The following is a 6,272-nucleotide window of genomic DNA, read 5'->3' as shown; positions in this document are numbered from 1 at the left end:
CAGAGCAGCACTTCCCAAATTTAAAGAACCTAGGATCTTGCTCAAACTAGTTTCTGATTCAAGTGTATCTAGGGAGACCTGAGATCCTGCATTACAATGCTGTCCCTGGTAATGGCGCTTGAATATAGTAAAAAGAATGAAGCCAGTTGGGACCCAAGATTGTCTACAAGCTCCTTAACAACTATTCTGGAATTTTGGTTCCTACCTCTACTGTAGAAGATGCTATTCCTCTCAGTGCCTACAGGATACTGGAGAAGCTCTGCCGTGGGTGTGCTACCATCACATCTGCTTGGCCAAGTCTCTCTCTCCCCCTGCTTCACTGGACCATATCTCCAGCCCAAGAACCCACCTCCTTTAATCCCATGTGCTCTGTACTTTGTAACACTCAACATTTATCCATAATTACAGAAACCTCCTCCTGCATTTTGTTCTTTAGATATATCCTATTGTTCTTAAGTGTGTGTGTGTGTGTGTGTGTGTGGGTGGGTGGGTGTGTGTGTGGATGGGGGGGGATCAGAGGCTGACGTTACATATGCCAGAGAAAGCTAATTTGCAAAGCATCCCAGTGTGCCAAATTAGGGAACTGATATCAGACTCCAAAATCAAATCAAAGGCTATGAGCTGGCCATCTATTATTGTTCTGCCTCAGTTTCCTCCCAAGGTGGAGTAATACTATCCATCCAGCTCATTGCATTAGTTACTTTTCTGGTTGCTGTGGTGAAACACCTGGCCAAAAAAAAGCAAATCATGACCTAACCACACTCTGTGTGGTTCCTGGTGGGAAGGTGGGGCAAGAGGAACAGGATGCAGGTGGTCACCTTATATCCAAAATTAAGAAGCAGAAAAAAGTGGATGCTGGTGCCCAGCTCATGTCTCCCTTATATGCAGTCCCAGGCCCCAGCCTGTAAAACTGAGCAGACCACATTTAGGGTGGGTTTCTGGACTCAGTTAACCTAAGACCTAGGAGACTGGGCACAGATAAGTTCAGGGTTTTGTCACCTGAGTGATTCTAGATCCTTTCTACTGCTAAAGAAGCATGCTGTGTATGCCCTGTTAGAGTTCCTGTCTTTCATCCTAAAACTGATACCCCATGTTGTTTCTTTGTCAGAACAGTCAAATAAGTGGGTAAGACAATCACAGTCTCCAAGTGTTATCTTACAATGAGGAAACTGAGGTCTCAACATGAGGAAGACCCTAGGAAATGTCATATCTGTTGTGACTTCTTTTTTTTTTCACTCAGATGTCAACTGAGCAGTAACATGTCATGCCTCCGGTGGCTCAGCCTGGGCAGGTTGGCACTAGCTCCACATGAAGTCTGGAAGCTTTCCTTGTCTTTTAAAAGAATGTAGCTGTGTCCCTCACAGCTTTCCGATTGTATTACTGAGTCTGTCTGACTCTCTGGCAAGCCTGTGAGCATTTCTGAGTCCTTTAGAGTAGGTCAGAAATGGCTGGTACAGAAGTTAGTGCTGCCTTCTTGCTGTGTGCCTGTTTACTGATTTCCCAAAGAGAGCTTCCCCAAGCATTCTTTTATCTAAGCGCCTAGAGAGGCTGGAGGGAGGTGATTCTAACACTCTGTAGTTGGAGAAAACCAGCTTGTGGATGCTATGGTGAAGTGGAATTTGGTGTCTTATTACTTTGCTAGGACATAACTAGAATGATCACTCATTTCACAGGGCTGGGGTCACTCATTTCACAGGGCTGGGATGGCTCATGAGGTTCCTCCTGGAGATTTCAGTATTCCATGCTTTGGAGGTAGCCGAGAATATCATATCATGAGTGATATGGAGGTTACTATGAGATAAGTTTGCTGAGTTATTACATACATATTATCTAATAGAAGCCTCCCGGGTCCCTGTCATGAATGTACCATCTACCTTTTATTGATGACACAAACTATGAGGCTCAAAATAAACCAGTAGTTTATTAAGAGACAAAATAATACAAAGCAAGTTCCCATTGCATTGAACCTTCAGAGACTTGTAAGCTTTAGTTTTTATATTTCTTGTTCTAATTGTCCCACTAAACATGAAAAACGTCATACCTGGGGTATGCTCACTGCTGACATTTTGGGTTAAACACAGCCACTTAGTTTTTAAGCAGATGATTTTTTATGGCAACTGGAACAACAATGGCTTACAGTTAAAAGTTGCCTTTGCAGAGGACACTAGTTTTGTTCCCAGCATCTATGTCTACTGGCCCACAGTCGCCTGTAACTCCAGCTCTGGGAGATCCGTTGTCTTCTCCTGGTCTCCATCCATGCCTGCACTTACCTCCACATCACATCCCCCACACATACTAATAAGAATAAGCTTTAAACTGTTTTTACCAAGTAAAATTCTATAAAATAAGTTTTTTTTTATCTCTTTTTTAACCATGAATACATCCTAACAACATTTCTTGTTTTGTTATGTATTTAGCCACAAGGTCACGTTTAATGATAGAAAGTAAAATTCCAGTTTCTATTTCACCAGAATGTATTTAGTGAGACTTTATTATATGATGAGATTATACAATGATTTAGGCCGCTCCCAAAGTTTTGCTATTATGGGTTGCACAACAAGCATACTAAAAAAATTCTTCATGCACATCTATTATTAAAGTAAATTTTTATAAGGAATTTCAGTAGACACATCATCAAATTGCTTTACAGAGAAGGAGCATCAAACTCACACCCAGCAGTAGCGTAGTGGGATGCTCGTTTCTCACAACGGCCAGCAGTAGATGTTAGAACTTTCAAAACTCTTGTTAGCTTTTATTTTGCATTAAATGTGGGATTCCAGGAATGATTCATCCAGAACTGCCTGAGGAAAGCTTGGTGGGAAGCATGTACATGCTCATTAAAAATTTCATGAGGTTCCCGGACACACAGAGACTCATACTATAGTCACTCTTCGGTGAAGTTTGGAGAAACAAGAAACATTCTCCCCCAGCTATGACTTTGTATCCATCAAGGCAGCAAGAGTTCAAGGGGTGTGTCACTGTTGGTCTACTGTGACTCCTAGTGTCCCTAGAGGTGATGTGCTAGCGAGGAGGTCCTAGTATCCAATCAGTACAACATGGAGTCGTGCAGCTACGTGACTCCTGAGGTGACCAGGGCAAGACTGTGCAGGCTTCCAGGAGTCAGCTCATAGTCATGCAACTTTCAGAGCTGTAGGAATGAAGGGCGTACTCTCTGGGGGGTGCCCCTATCTGGGTGTTATCTCTGCTGATGTGTGAGGTACTGCATCAGGTCTTTCACATCAGTGTCATTATTTGAAACTTCACGTTGCTGTTAAGGTCACTGAGACCTCAGGTCACATTGCGAGTGGGACCCTGAGACACAGCACCAGCAAGACTAATCTAAAGCATGTGTTTCCCCTCCGATGGTTTTATGCTCTGATTACCATACTGTTGAGGACCCCAACGGCTCCAGTTGCCTCAATGCCTCCTTCTGTTTGCCTTGCATTCTGCATTTATGCCTGTGACAGTCAGAAAGCCACTCAGCTTTCTGTGTCAATATATTAGTCTTCACACTGGCGCCTGTGCTTCTTTCAGGTGAGAATGCTACTTGACCCTTTCAGTATTATATCTGGTTTTATGACAGGTTTATATTATATGTTTCCAACTGTAGAAAAAAGGAAATTTGGGAAAGAGAGAAGGAGGGGGATAAGGGATTGAATGATGGGCATGAATCTGGTCCAATAATTTGTGAAGAGACTTTTAACTCTTTCCTGCCTGACAATGGAGAGATAAAGGCCCTCAACTCGAAGGTCTACAAGGTACTGATGGAAGAGTTGAGGAGAATCCAGGGCACATGCTGTCCTCTGGGTAAACAACATAATCTTCTGGGTCGTGTGTGTGTGTGTGTGTGTGTGTGTGTGTGTGTGTAAGACAGAGAAAGAAAGAGAGAGAGAGAGGGTTTGTGTATATGAAATCAACCTCAAATATTGTTCTGGAGGATGGTCACCCACCTTGTGGTTTTGAGACAGGGTCTCTCCAGAGCTCTTGGAGGCCCACTGATTCCAGTAAGCTGGCCAGTGAATGAGCCCGAGGATGCCACCTTTTTCTGTCTGTCTAGCTCTGGGATTATGAGTGTGTGGCACCACTCCTGGCTTTATATATGCACCCTGAGGATTGAAATTGGGTTCTCATGTTTGTGTGGACCAAGCTCCCTCCCCAACCCTCTTCTGGATCTAGAGCTTTGTGTGGGTCCCAGGGGCCCTTGGTGACTCTAGACCTTCGGCAAAGGCTCTACACCCTGCATGTGGGAGAGAGCTGTCCATGTGGAGCACTTCTCAGGTCCTTCCCTTTAGGAACCCAGGATGTGTTTACTCTTCATTTCCCATTGGAATCACCACTAGGGCTATGGCCAAACTTGATGCCATTTTTCCTGGAGAGACCCTAATTTTCAAAAGGTCTTCACTGTGTAACAAAATGCTTTTACAGCAGTGAAAGTTCTTCATCTAATGTTCAAATTCTATCCTTCCAAATTTTCTCTTACAAATTAGAACAAGCTGTGTATGGTGTTATACCATTATACTGTAGTTACATTGGTATTTTTTTCTGAAATATTACACAACAGATACTGCTGAAGAAGCCAATGGGAGAAGATTCCTTTCCATGGTGTGGTTTAGTACAGTAATTACCACTAATCACAGCAGTAATGAACCCCATTCACCTAGAGCTATAAACACTCAAATAATAGCCCACAGACTGCTGCTTTTGCAATTCAAGATCATGTTCACAACATGAGCTCATTAGATTTCCACACCAGATGGGTGGGGGGGAACTGTGCAGCAACTGGCCCCATTTCAAGCAAGATGAGGAAAGGTCAAAAGGGCCTACTCAAGGTCACACACCACATCAGTGGCCAATGACCTAAGGCCTGAACCCAAGCCTTGCTGGTCCTTTGTCTTCCTTAGAGCACTTGAGACAACCTGAAATGACTTCTTTTTGGCCAGCTATGAAAATTTAAGGTTGATTCTCCCATAGTTTGATCCCCAGCATTGAATGAACTAGGCATGTGTACACACTTGTATCTAAGTAGCTCTAGAATGAAGGCCATCCTGGGCGACATACAACTTGTTCAGTGTGTAAGAGCACTTACTGCTCTTGTGGAGGACACCATGAAACCTGTCAATCCTGCCTTCCTCTTTCATCTTCTATGTCCATCCCCACCAGGATGGGGCTGACTACAGAGGTCTGCAAAATGCCTGGGCAGCTTCTTGCAGTCCTGAAATCAAGACCAGACCCTTCAAGTATCTACATGTTGTGTGGATGGTAAGGTTCTTTGGTAGGGGATACTGTTCCCAATCTACATGGATGTGAGTTGTGAATGATGAAAGGCATCTATCATTCTGCTTATGAAGGACATCTTAATAATCTGAGAGTAATACACAGTCATATATCTTTCCATATGATCATATGTAGATCTTAAATCAGCTTCACAGACAGGTCCCCTACCCCATGATAACTGAGGTTCATCAAATAACATTCAAGACACAGCATAGCTTTGACAAAAACTAAAATTTCCTGTCTCCAATTTCCTGTCATTTCAAGGTTATTTTCCATTTGTCCTGTAATTTCAACCCAATTCCTTAAGTGAAAGAGAGCCTGTACGATGGCTCCTCCATCAGCCCTATAATAAATAATTAATATCTTACTATTTTATGGGGCTGCCTTGCCCTCTGCAAGAATTACAAGCCACCACACCTACCCTAGACGTCTGCAGATGCCCCTTTTGTTGTCAAGAAAGCCAACACTGTCAGTCACTTTAACTTTTAATTAAGATGTTCAGAAAAAAGCCTGTAAAAGATTCTGGATAGTTTATAATTAATGTTTCTCAAAGGAGAGACCTGAATTGGCCTCAGTATTAACTCAGGGACATTTATATTCACGAGTCTCTACCCCGTGATTATACTTCCGTCCACATCGTCTGTGGGCCCCTTTCCAGTTCCTGAAGTCAGCTTGGCAAACTGTTTCGGCTATAGTATTTTTAAAAGATTTTTATTGGCAAATTTAATACAATAATAACATTTCATTATGATATTTCCATGCATGTATACAATCATGTATACAATTATTTTGATCATTTACTTCCTTTACTTCCTCTTGTCCCCTCCTACTCCTCTTCCCAATAAATTTTTCTTTTATTTACATGGCTTTTTATTTTTGTGATCCAATGAGATTAACTGCTTACAGTATCATGGACAACTTACCAGTTGCTACACCACTAAAGAAAAATCTTTTTCTCTTTACTTCTCTCTCTCTATCTCTCTCTGCTGTATTGTTTG

Source organism: Meriones unguiculatus, chromosome 18, assembly GCF_030254825.1.
Source record: "Meriones unguiculatus strain TT.TT164.6M chromosome 18, Bangor_MerUng_6.1, whole genome shotgun sequence".
Taxonomy (NCBI): Eukaryota; Metazoa; Chordata; class Mammalia; order Rodentia; family Muridae; genus Meriones; species Meriones unguiculatus.
Note: the sequence above shows the minus strand (reverse complement) of the source record.